Below are 13,317 nucleotides of genomic sequence, written 5' to 3' on the forward strand. Positions count from 1 at the left end.
GCCTTTCATTTTAAAGGACTTCACTCAAATCTAAAATTCAATTGTAGTTTGGCTGATGGCAAGTTAATTCATATGCTGGCGTTTCATACCTGTCAGAGATTCCAATGGTGAAATGTTCCAGTAAGAGTTCCCGGTTACACCCAAATACTGCAGCCAATACAAAGCCACACGATGATGTCACGGCTCCACAATTGATTCTCTACTGGGCAAAGGAAATAGATGATTAGACAGTCCAGCTTTGATTTGTTACATAGTGGGAACGGAAGAGGGACAATATGCCATAAAGAAATACTGCCACAGGAAAGCAGTAAAAAGCCCTCTAAAGTGAGCTTTGGTTGTGGTTTTAAAAAATATTTAAGATTTTTTTTAGTTAAACCCAAGAACAAAAATGTAATGTATCATATTTTACTAGTCCTTAAGGGGCTTTTTGGGTCCAGGGTGAGCGGCAGTGTTCTGCTTCAAGCTCTGCCATGGTGCAAATGCTACTACTTGAGTGCCTAGAAGAGGTTGGGAACCATTTTGTGTAGGGCTGTAGCAGATTACAATGTGATTCCCAAGTAGTGGTGAGTGCATAACTTTTTTTATGCTTTTTCTAATTTACTTTTACGTGGTCCTTCTGCAAGTAACACCCTGCACTCTACTATATCTAAAGAGTATGACGTAGTCACTCTAGGACAGAATGTGTGTTGGCGCCGTCTCCTTATCTCCATAAGTATAGGTTCTGTAGTCCATAAAGAAGTCAAAACATTTATAAGCACAGGAAGTTATCTACTCTAATACTATATTTGGAAGTTTTAACAATCAAAAGGGAGCAAATAGGAAACATTAATTGGTGAGGTGTACAGGCACTTTAAGCCTATCTACCTTTATTTATGTGCGTGATAGTGATAAATGAACAGTACTCAGGATGATGTACAACCGAGTCTGGCAGAAGGATCCCAGTAAAAGTAAATAATTGCCATAATTAGAACATACAGAATCTATTTTGCAAATAGGAAAATTGGAGGAAATAAGTGATTTTGTTGTGGCCTCAGCTGGGGACCTGACGTAGTAAACACTATTAAAGACAGAACTGTTATTTGCAGATAGTGTTGCAGTACAAGCTATCTGTTGGGTTATGGGAAGTTGTTACCATTGATTTTTACTAGGATCCAGCATCATACATTTTTGGTTCCAGTGGGCCTGATTTATTAGAGCTCTCCAAGGTTGGAGAGGATACACTTTCATCAGTGAAGCTGGATAATCCAGCAAACTTGGAATGGATTTACTAAAAGTAATTTGCTATTTGTTAACAAATGTTTTCAATCCTGGACCAGATTCATTACAGGTTTTCTGAATCACCCAGGTTCACTAATAAATGTGTATTCTCTCCAGCCTTGGAGAGCTTTAATAAATAATGCCCAATGTAGAGCCACACAGAAATATCCATTTGGTACACGGGTGCATTTGGACTTCCCTACACCCACCTGGGATGGTACACAGCTTAGAAAACGGTTCGAGTTTGTGTGGAAAATGTGTAAGTAGGAAATGCCTGTAATTGACTTTTGGGTCTGTTCATACAGCCGGCAAACTGATGAGCCAATGACACCAGTAAAAAATATTTCTATTGGCATTCTGTACAAACATTGTACTGTACACCTCCAATGTAATATATGCAAAGATGTTTTGATGTGAAAGTTTAGGCAGTGTTCTGGCAAGTAACATAACAAATCTGATAATAGTTTCAGTTAATGAGACAATCATAGACTTCTGAGAGGGGAGTTTTCCTTTCTAACTGATGTTTAATGCAAAGCTTTTTAAAACTGAGAAACTCATGGATCACCCCAGGTCACACGTGTCCTCATATATGGCAAATACCAGAGTGCCAGTCAGAGCGCACATATTTATTGCTACAGATGTTTTTATATTTGATTTGGCCATAACGTACAGTAAAAAATGCAGAGGACATGGTAGGCAACAGCTGCAAAAACAAAAATCTTGGAATGGATAAAAAGGGAGATAAAAACACTTGATGCAAGTATAGCATTGTCCTTAAATGAGTCATATGTGAGCACCATCTTGGATATGAAGAATACATTTTTGAGATATAAGGCTATAAAGTAGGATTGGTTCTTATCAAACACATACACTAATGCATATTTTACTGATGTGCTTTGTGTTTTTTAACCAGCTTCTACATCTATATACCTATATCTATATGTAGCAGAGCAGTTTTTATGTCTGCTATAACTTTGCAAATACTATAGATCAGGGGTGCCCACATTTTTTTGGCTTGCGAGCTACTTTTAAAATGACTAAGCCAAAATGATCTACCAACAATAAATATATTTATTTATATATATACCGAGTATGACACAGAAGTGACTGAAGCTAACGAGACATTGAATGGCAGAACCTTGCACAGACATTGCACTACAAGACTATAGTGACAGGAAAGCTACAGTTCACCTGTCATAGGAGAATGACGTACTGCACAAGAAAAAGAACTGCTAACCTGTACAAAGGTCCTTTCCTCCTAAATCACTGTCTGTATTAGTCTGTCATTTGCAATCCCTATTTAATGTACAGTGCTGCGTAATATGTTGGTGCTATATAAATCCTGTTTAATATTAATAATAATAATCTCGGTAATTGAACCCTGACCCCGAGCCTGAACTGACTTGGCTGCCCAGCACTGCTCACCTCAGACTGCCCTCCCACCCTCTCTGCCTCCCTCCCCACTCCCCACCATTACACAAGCCTTCTCACGCACTGAAAGACTTCCCCAACATCCCTATAGACATACAGCAGGGCTGCTGGTAAACAGCAGGGAGAGTAAGGCAGGGGCTCCAGGATCAACTCGCATTGCCTTTGTGATCGACCAGTAGATCGACCGCAATCGACGTTTTGGACACCCTTGCTTTAGATAATAACTTAATACATGTATATATAAAGCTTACTTCTCAAACAGTTTTTCTGCTACAAAGTATTGCACAGGTATTTATAAATAGAATAAAAGCCTTTTTTTTATTTCAATGTCCCATTGCTCCCTCCCCTATGTCTATAAGCTAAGAATTTGACTATAGGTCAATGTACCCAAAATGTTTTTCCAATGTTCTGTAGTACAATAATTGGTAGGAAAAAACTTTTGGAAACAATGGATTTCCTGATGTTCATGTATTTTACCTACACTGGAAAATGTAGCACAATACACTGGAACACAACTGGTGAAACCAAGTGCTGGGAAGAAAATGGGATACTAAAAGGGCAACATTCAAAGCAAAGAATAAATTAACCCTTCTAAACCCCTAACCTTTACTACCCTAGAAACCCCCCACCCAGGGCTCAGTTAGCATGACAGGTACAGCCTTTCATCTTTTTCGGAGCTTAAATGTTCTGTGCTTAACATGCCTGTGCATTGAGACCTGATACATTTAAAAACCTAAACTCAAAGATTGGGGAGTTACTTGGAGTAGGTTCCTCTTAAGTCACTACTGACTCTTTAGATAGGCACGATGAGCAATGAAGAAGATTTCACCAGGCAAGGAAAATAGGCAGCTTGATAGGGCTTGTATATTATTTTAAGTATGGTAGCTAAGTGTGAACTACTATGCAAATAATTTTACAGATTGCCCAAAGTCATGAAGTGTTCCATTATCAAGAACATGTAAAGGGCCTATTTGTTTTTTTGTTGAACAAGGTAACACATATCTAACAATATATTGACACACATATATATTGACTTTCTAAATTTACCTTTGGATTTTTTTCCTTAACCATACCATTGGCTGATGACATCGACTTGTTTACTGTTGCTTGAAAGTAGAGTTTTTTTTTCACAAAACCATTGGATTTTCTTCTAATGAGTTTAATTGCCAGCCATTCACCTGGCAGGGCATAATTATCATTTCACATGCAGGTGTCTACTGTTTTACTAACTTAAACAGTCTGTCGGACCTGGCACCTAAGCTTTGCTTTTATTAACCATGTGGATGTTTATATTTCTGTCTCAGAGATGTGCTGGCTCTGAGCTAATACCATGAGAACAGGCTGCAATAATTACTATATCCACAGCTCACAGTACATTAGTGTGGTGGCCAGTGGAAAGAATGCCTCTTGCAGTGCTGATCAATGAGAAGAATGGCAGCCATACAGATAGTAAAACATATTGTTAAAAGTAAAACTGACCAAAAGTCACAAATTTCTAATTTCTTGAAAAAACCCTAACAACTTGTGGAGGAACCCTGGTTGAGAAACACTGCCTTAGGTGGACATGTAGTATTTGATACCACACACTGCTTGCATCCTAGACTGTAGACACTAATACAACAACTTCACCTTATTTTTGGAGACTTATTATTCTTTCTTTCCATCAGAACATAGTTGGATTGATTTTAAGATCTTGGTGTATTTATTGGATTGTAAATAATTGTTCAATCCATGGAAAATGTCTGCTTTCACAGTGTGCAGGTAATAGGATTGATTTAACACATACAAAGTCACATAACTAGAAAAACATCATTATAAATATGGATTTGCTGAAAATGTTCATTCACTTAATTATTGTAAAGCTCTGTGGGAAGCTGCTGTTTGTAGGTCACAAATCTGTGGGGGTCCAGCAAATGCAAGAATGTTTAATGACTGACAGTTCACCACCTTCTAGATGAGTGCTTCTCAACCAGGGTACTTCCAGAGGTTGCTAGGAGTTCCTTGAACAACGAGCAGTTTGCGCTTCTCAAGTCAGTTTAAGTAACACCAATGATCTTTTTGGCTATCTGTAACGATGACATCCAACTGGCCAACAATGTAGGAGGCATTCATCCTTTAAATTTATATATATTGGTATAATTATTACAGATAAAAAAATAAAATATAAATATATTCAAATTATGAAGGCCCGAAGGTCAGTATTTCAGCCAGACAAGTTGCATTGTCTTAACTTATTGTACCCAATAGGGATGAGCGAGAACGCCTCTGACAGTCTCGCAAAAATTTCCTTGAACTTCGGATGGGTCCGTGAAATTTTGGCGAAACGATTTCACGAATTTCATTGAAGTCCAGGATGCAGGTTCCCACGGTCCCTGGGCTGTTACAGATTCTCCATTGAGAGTTCATCTAAGTAAGTACAGTCCAGTGACCATGGGAACCTGCGGTCACAGCTGATTGGAGGCACGCAGGTGCCTTCAATCAGCTGTGACTGCAGGCGAGTTCATTTAAGTTCAGTTCCCACAGTCACTGGGCTGTATTGATAAGTACAGCCCAGTGACCGTGGGAACCTGCAGTCACAGCTGATTGGAGGCACGCAGGTGCCTTCAATCAACTGTGATTGCAGGTGTGTTTATCTGAGTTCAGTTCCCCTGCTCACTGGGTTGTATTGATAAGTACAGCCCAGTGACCGTGGGAACCTGCGGTCACAGCTGATTGGAGGCACGCAAACACGACCTTGTGGCGAATCACAAAGCATGTTTTGTAATCGAGAAAGACACAATTCGCAGTGAGATCAAAATTACAAATTTCGCTTGCTCATCCTTACTACCCAATTATTCTTTTCCTTCATGTGTTCCATTATCCATCCTCCATTTGCCTTTTGATTTAGTTGTAATGCCGTTTTATGTACTGTATTTTTATGCCAGTGATTTTATTGCCATAAGGTCAGAGGCTTGTTATTGCCTTTGTATGTTCAGCCGTTTCATTTTCCTTCCACTTGGTTATTGACAATGCATAATTTTCTCAAATAACTGTTAGCAATATAATGTCATTGGAATGTTGTGGGCCAGTAAACAGGATCACAAGCCTGGTATTGATTTATACTCTGCAAAATAGGTTGAGTGTTGCAAGCCTGTAGTCACTGAATAACCGGCTTTCCCTTTTCTACATTCTTGCTACTTTTTTTGTGTACTTCTGAATAAAAGCATGACAGATTTACATAAGGGGTTGGTCATAGAATAGTTAGAGCTCCCGTTTGTAGAATTTGAGGACTCCACTTAGAATTTACAGCATAGCTCAGGCGTAGGATCCTATGTATTGTCCTGAAACAGTAAACATAGCCTGACTATTTATTTGGAGAGTAAGGATCTTTATCTAAAGGAAGAAAATATACAAATGGTAAAGTGTATCTACAACTAAAATATGTAAATACAGTAGGTAGTGGTATTGACTAATACTTTGGCCACTTTTCTGCTGCCTGTGTCTTGAGATTTCTCTTTACATTTTGTCCTGGGACATAGTTTATATTAGAAGAGAATCTCCTCCTAAACACTTCTTACCAGAACACGAGTCTGTTTTGCTGAATTGCCCATTACTCCTTTCTCAACCAGGGTTTAGTGGAGCCCTAGGGTTCCTTCAGAGGTTGCTAGGGCACTTTGTGCCTCTCAGATCATTTCAAGTGACACCGTTGACCTTTTTGGCTATCTATAAGCCTGACATTCTATCCACTGGCTAGCAATGCAAGGGTTATTCTTCAAAATGATCACCACACTTATGTACTGTGAGTGTGAAATTCTCTGACCTATGTATTAAAGAGTACCTAAACTGAAAACAGCCAGAAAAAAAAATACACTTACCTTCAATCCTGCAGGGCAGTCCAATCCATCCGGGGGAGTCCTGCATCGGGTCCCGCGTCGTCCCACCATCCGTCCCGGAGCCACCACTCCGGGCGCCACTGTCTTCGTCTCTGCTTCCAGGTTCTTCATCCTACATCCGACCCAGGCACGAGATCGGGTGACGTAGGGTGAAAAAAACTTGCTGATCTCACTGCGCATGCGTGAGAACGACATATTTTTTTCTTTCCACAAAAAGGCTCCTTCTTCGCATGCCCGAGATGCTTGGGAATGCGCAGAAGGGGCACCCAAGAGCCTCCTGGGATGCCTATGTCACGCATCCCGGGAGGCTCTTGGGTGCCCCTTCTGTCCAGGCAATCGAGAATTAGGGGGCGGTGCTGCACCCATTTTTTGAGGGAAAAAAAGGGTGTTGCACTTTAAAAAAACAACAGAATTTTTATGTCTACCCTTTTATGTAAAGTGAAATTTCTGAGTTTAGGTATGCTCAGAGTTCATATTTGCAAAACAAAGATAGATAAACAAGTGTAAAACAACAGTTTAATTACAGCTTTAATATTATTGTTCCTAAACACTTACTTTCCCTTTAAAATGTGTGCTGCATCTTTGTATTAGTTCCTCTTTTACCTGTGTTTTGGAAAAAAAAAAGCTGAGTGATAGGAAATTTTGAGTGATAGGACCTAGAGTGTTCTCTCCTTGCAAATTTGCAATGCTCTGTTAATAACTGGGGATTCCAAACAGAGAAGAAATTCCATGTTATGAGACACATATTTGCGAGGAGCAAGGCACCCAAGTACGACAACAAACATATCTATTTACTGTGTGTGCTTTTAAGACTTGCAAACAAAGCATGGAGCTGACTGACATTAAACTAAACAATGTTCAACAACATCTTCAATTTAAAGTACACTCAGCTTAAAAGGAAAGTGACTCTGAGTTAAAAGATTTTACGTTTTCAGTTTTCCTTTTTTTTGGATGGGTTATCGGCTTTATTGGCTTTAATTTTAAGAAACAGAATGGATACCAATAGTGGTCAGAAGCTTCATACAGCACAATACCTTGGTACCGTTAGTGTAAGTAAATCTTACATGTGAATCTCCACGTTTATACTGGCTTTATGGGAGGCAGAGAGTTGAAAATGTTGGGGAGATCTTCATGGTGGAGTTTCCACTAGATGTAAGAAGCCAGTGGGGGATCAAGGTATGCCCTTAAAACAATTCTTGGAAGTTGCTTGGAGAAAACAATGCAGTAAAAAAAGAGGGATATTTGCCTTCAATTCAGTTTTCAATACATTCAACACCACGTACAGCTGAATCCGCATCCATTTGTATCAATATCAAGTCTCTGTATAGAATTTTATTTTTACTTTAGTGTTCTGTTCAGTACATCTGCTTTATACTGTGGACAAATTACAGTTCTTTCCTTTTGTCTTTGTTAGCAGTTTTTTTCCAATTTTGGGAGGCTGATGTTTACTGCCAACTTCTCACCTAATAAATTATGACTGCGGGAGGGAGCCCAAAGCATCTCGGCGTTACCGGGAGGAAAACTGGACCGCTTTCTCCTGATGAAATATCACTTAACTACTTCAAACCAAACCTAGCATTCATATTGATCAAAGGACTCTTCTCGTTTAGTGGCAGACATACATTTTACAATGTGGGGTGACTCTTTGCTTTTGTTTGTTCCTTTTGGAAGCTTACTGAGAATCCATGCTGTTTAGCAGGCACTTTTTGATTTATTTGTGCGGCTACTGTTCTGTGCGGTAATGTCACCAGCTGCCAACTGACATAAACACGACCATTATGTCATAACTAATGGCAAACGACAGCTGCCATATTTGTGGAGTGTCCAGATGGAGGTTCAATTCCCCTACAGAAGGGTCTAGTTGAGCAGCATTTGAAGAGGAACTATTTAGCAAACCCTTTTCCAAAATGTACTGCCTGGACTCTAGGCCACCTCACCTTCAAAATATATCATTGATTTTCTTTTCTATGGGGTCCTTTGTGCAAAGCTTGAGGAAGATGCCCCTTTTTTCCAAAACCTTATATTCTATATCCTGTCATCTCCAACTACTGGGATGTGGGAAACTTGACCGTTCCTCACTGTTGCCTTCTGAGATAGGACCAGAACAAACCATTCTGCATTCATATGTTTTTTTTTTTTTTTTTGTTTATTTGTTTTGAGCCTCTAGCTATCCTAGGAGAAAGCAATGACAAAACATTTACTTCTGAGACCATAAATTGCAAAGACGTTTTCACCCTTTCACCCACAGTATGCGATAAACTATGTTATTCCATCCTTCTAAAGAATATTTCAGCCAGACATCCACAATTATTGGCCACTTATGCTGACTTTTGGAGACACACCTGGTGCCTTCTAATGCAAGCCTAGATGAGCCAGAAGCCTGAGTTGTTGAAGAGTTGTCCAACTTGCCCTGCTAGACTGGGCAATTTTTTAGATTTTGATAATAGTGAACTTTGTATGGAAACTGTTACATATATGTAGATTGGGACAAAAGACAGATAATGGGCAATGGAAATCCAACACACAATTAAAAAAAATACAGATTAAGGATTAAGAAAGAGAATTCTTAAAAAAAATATTGAAGAATACCAGTTTATAAAATGCAGAACATATAAATAAGAAAATTATAAAGAGGGACTACACTCTTAGGGCTATGTCCAATATAGGCTGCAAAAAGGCAAATGACTAAGGACCAGTACTGCCTGTGGTCTTCCTACAGCTAATAATTTCCTGATCACTTATTTGCCATGCCTCAGTGTGCATTGTTTCTTTTCTTAAAGGTGGCCATCTTGGTTGAGACATAGGGCTTTAACTTCCTAATGGCAAAATCCTAAGCAATGAACTGTAATGACATGCCATATCTCTTGAGACTAAAAGTCATAGGAAGGAAAGAGTGCCATAAATCTCAGCAGGAGGCTGTAGGCACAGTAGAACTTTCACATACCAGGAGTTCACTGCTGTTTTTAGGAGGGAATTTAAGACAAAAGGTAAATTTTCTGGGCACTGATTAGTAACAATTAACTTTCTTTCCCAGATCTCCCCTATAGCAATATACCAACTTTTGACTTTTGGTGAAAATAAAGACAATACATTATAATTTAAGAACAATACCCAAAAGCAGAGTTGCACTTTAACAGCCTGTAGCTGAATTCCATTTTCCTAACACACGAGAGAAAAATAAAACATTGCTGGACTCTATTGGAACTTTCCAACTTCCTGAATCATTTGTATTCTGCAGACAAGTGAAAATGTGTTTCTTATTTAAACGTCAATGTAGGGCACGTGCCTTTGCACAACAGCTAAAACTAATACATCTGAATTTAGCTGTTGGGGTATTTGCTTTATGCCGTGCATTTTAAAGTTTGCAAACGCCGTGCATGGATTTCATTTCAGTTTCCTGAACTCCAGTATGAATCAATTTGAATTTTGAATGCGCATTAAGCCAGTCTGCATTATGTAACAATCGTCAAAGTCTGTGAAATTTTAATGTTGTTTTCACTAAGTCCCAAAAGGCGTATGCTTGGAAAGAAAACTTGCATAATGACATATTGCCTCCACCAATCAGAACTCAGCTCTGATCTGTCCATCGCTGGCATCAGTTACATGGACTGATGCCTGAAACAAAAGCCAAATGACATTATGCATGGTGTTTTAAATGAGAATAGTATGTTTTTTTTTATCTGAAAAGCAGTCAATATTGTCTGCCAATTACTGTAATCATTTTCTTCGCCGTTGGAGGCACTTAAACAGTCCTAATGACCATTATGCTTGGAGTTCCTGGATGATAACTAACATGCCACATCGTGGTTAGGAGGCTGAAACCAGCTCTAAAATATGTACAATGCTGTTATGTTTGTCATCAAGGTACAGTGATTGTTCACTCAATGATGAACCTAGTTGGCAGGGCTCTGGGGTTTTTACGAAATTGACTGGTTTGTCATGAAATCCTCACACACAATAAAATACCACACTTTGTACATTACAGGTAAAGCAACAATAGTGCAAAGCTGAAATAAAGGCCAACTCTAGGTAACAAATAAGGTCCACATGGCTTACTGGTAATCTGATTTCTTGATTATGCACTGCAGTCATTGTCAGATGCTTGTACACAAGACCACAGGCACTTGTCACATAATTTACTGATTTCCCTCAAATTTCTAGACTGGGTAGTGCCCGTAAGAATAGAACACAAGCCATTAAACAGCCATATCTGAAGAGTGAGCTTCTAAAGCTCAACTTTGGAAATATTCCTGTTAAATAATTTCATTAATGGACACAACTACTTTGTGTGTACCAAATACCTATGCACACCCAATTCTTATCTTGTAAATGAAGATGTAACTTGCTCACTGTGTTGCGCATAACCTGGACAGAGAGCAGAGCTTTGAGAGCGATTCCATCAACTACAAGTTGCCTGCAGAAAAGTACAGGAGGGTGTGGATACAAGAATACCAACATCCCTGCACAAGGAGACAGAAGAAGTAACTGGTCTTAAATCTGACTTTTTAGAGCAAATGGAAGATCTGCTTTTTTGACATCGCCTTGCTCCACAAACAAAAATGGCTTGAAAACAAAGTATTATCTCCCCAAAAAGCATTAAGCTTGGCCTTGGTCTTCAATAGTTTTGGATAGCATGTCTGCCACTACCTTGATGGGAACTAGTAATCTTGCAAGATTGTGCTTTTGCATTGGGCTTGAGTGCTTTCTCATTGGATTTCCCCATTGTCACCCATTAAATTGGGGACTTGGGGTCTTTGTATACAACTCTTTTTTTGAGGGCGCAAGGACCAACAGAAAGGCAAACCTTCTGTTTTCCCTGAAAGGTCCTTACTGGAACAACATCATAGATCCTGAAGAAATATACCAAGATTCAAGTTAGCTTACACAAGCCTCTTGTAATTAGACAATATTTTCTTATCCTGGATATCAACATTAAGGAAATCCTTGGCTAAATAACATCCCTTGCCCTCCAGGTAACTTTTCTTTCTTGAATTCATACACTGAATTTGGTCTTATGACCAGATGCAAAAAACATCAGAACATTGATCACATAATCCTAAATTCCAGACAGAGCTGCCTGGATTCCTTTCCAGGCATTTGGTCACGTGACTGTTTGCCATGGGAGCCAAGAACATTGTTTTATTATAAAAACACATTTCAAGGCTTCTTTTAACACCTCTGAATTTAAAGATATCCATTGGTTTGTAGAATACCAGTACTTTGATGTGAAGGCGGAAAGGTTAATGGTTACCTGTTTTATATGCCTGCAGTAAGAAGATTTATGTAAGGTGAATATTTGGGATGCTGAGACTCTAAATAGAATGTGGAAGGTGTCAAGTCTAGAATGTTAGAGTTGTCACCATAACAAGAAATGGGGGCTAGTTTTCAAAAAGGGACACCTGTCCAGTGACAACTGGTAAGAAGGGAATTCCCAGCATTTTATAGAAATTTACTTCCTTCTTGTTGCATCTCTGGGGCAGATATTGTAGGAAACTCTGCCCAACAGGACAGATAGGTCTAAAAAAAAAAAAAAATTAAAATAAATAAAATCGCAAACGATTTGGCAAAATACACTTATAAAACATAAAGTGCTTTGAGCTCCCTATGTAATATCACTAAAAGACATCTTCATCTTCGTCTCCATTTCTGAGCTCAGCTCTGGCTCCTGTTGTGTAATGTTACAGGTGAAATTGGATGTGTGTAACTTATTTTCTATAGAAATATAGTGCATGCCAACCCCATGAGAAAGAGATAAAATTTGCTGTGTATCACATTATACCTTACAACACAGATTTAAATTGTAATTAAATGTTCTACTGATCTCTATAATCTGCATGTAATAGACAGGAAAGCAAAAATGCAACTACACAGCTTAGTTTTGTATATTGTAGATTGCTGATGTCCCAAAAGAAAAGAATAATGTTCACTTCATTGCTTAAGATTCTGCTGAGATCTCCGCGCTACCATGATTGACACATATGCTTAATGCTGAAAAGATACGCCCCAGGGATAGGAAACTGCTTGCTGACTAGAGGATGTAGTTTTTGCAGATGGTTGGCTGTATTGCGCATTCCTTAGCTAATGACTGCCGGGAAGCAATCACTGGGATCTATATAGTGTGGTGTTTATTTGCCATTATAAAGAAGTTAAAGTTACACTTGCTTGGTAATAATTCAGTCTTTAGTGGGCTCAGTAACATACTTTCTGTACATCTGTACTGTGTCTTTACAAAGACAAGTCACTGCTCTTCTTGCAACTTGGCCTGTTAGCTTCAGATTTCAAATGCAGTCCAAAAGAACGGCTTTGTGCACAGGTACAAAACATATAGGTGGAACGGTTTACCGTTCTTCTGATCCAAGTACCCATACCAGACAGGTCTGTTAGGTCTTAGACCTCATAGATAAGCATTTCTCAACTTTTAAACCCCAAAGTAATCCGTTAAACAATTTTTTAGGTTTTTGGGAACACCTGTAAATAGCCCCCTCCCCTGGCATCTATTATTACCTAGCCACAAATCTTGCCACCTTTCTTTACTTCTGGATCCCCTGGCCAACAAAGCTGGGCTTTGATGTAAAGGAGAGCTGTGATTGGATAGTGAAGGAACAGCAGACTTATGAGGCTATTCATCTGCTTTCTACTCCTTTTTCTTGTTTTCTTTCAGTACGTCTCCTGTGAGTCAGCTGTGCACTTTGCTGAGAATGATTGGTGTAAGAGACAAAGCATAGTCAGAGACTTTAAAACTGCGTCAGCAGTGAAA

The 13,317-nt window shown here is 39.0% G+C and overlaps 1 protein-coding gene and 1 long non-coding RNA gene across 4 annotated transcripts in view; one reads left to right on the plus strand and one right to left on the minus strand.

The window, feature by feature from the left end:
- PRICKLE2 (prickle planar cell polarity protein 2) overlaps positions 1–13,317 on the plus strand; it is a 183,961-nt gene that overhangs the window by 164,387 nt on the left and 6,257 nt on the right. The window lies entirely within an intron of this gene.
- LOC140337216 (uncharacterized) overlaps positions 1–13,317 on the minus strand; it is a 43,009-nt gene that overhangs the window by 19,723 nt on the left and 9,969 nt on the right. Inside the window, exon 2 of the long non-coding RNA XR_011922004.1 lies at positions 90–199. This is a non-coding gene — a long non-coding RNA (uncharacterized lncRNA). The remainder of the gene's footprint in view (positions 1–89; positions 200–13,317) is intronic.

The sequence above is a fragment of the Pyxicephalus adspersus genome, chromosome 8 (genome assembly GCF_032062135.1).
Source record: "Pyxicephalus adspersus chromosome 8, UCB_Pads_2.0, whole genome shotgun sequence".
Taxonomy (NCBI): domain Eukaryota; kingdom Metazoa; phylum Chordata; class Amphibia; order Anura; family Pyxicephalidae; genus Pyxicephalus; species Pyxicephalus adspersus.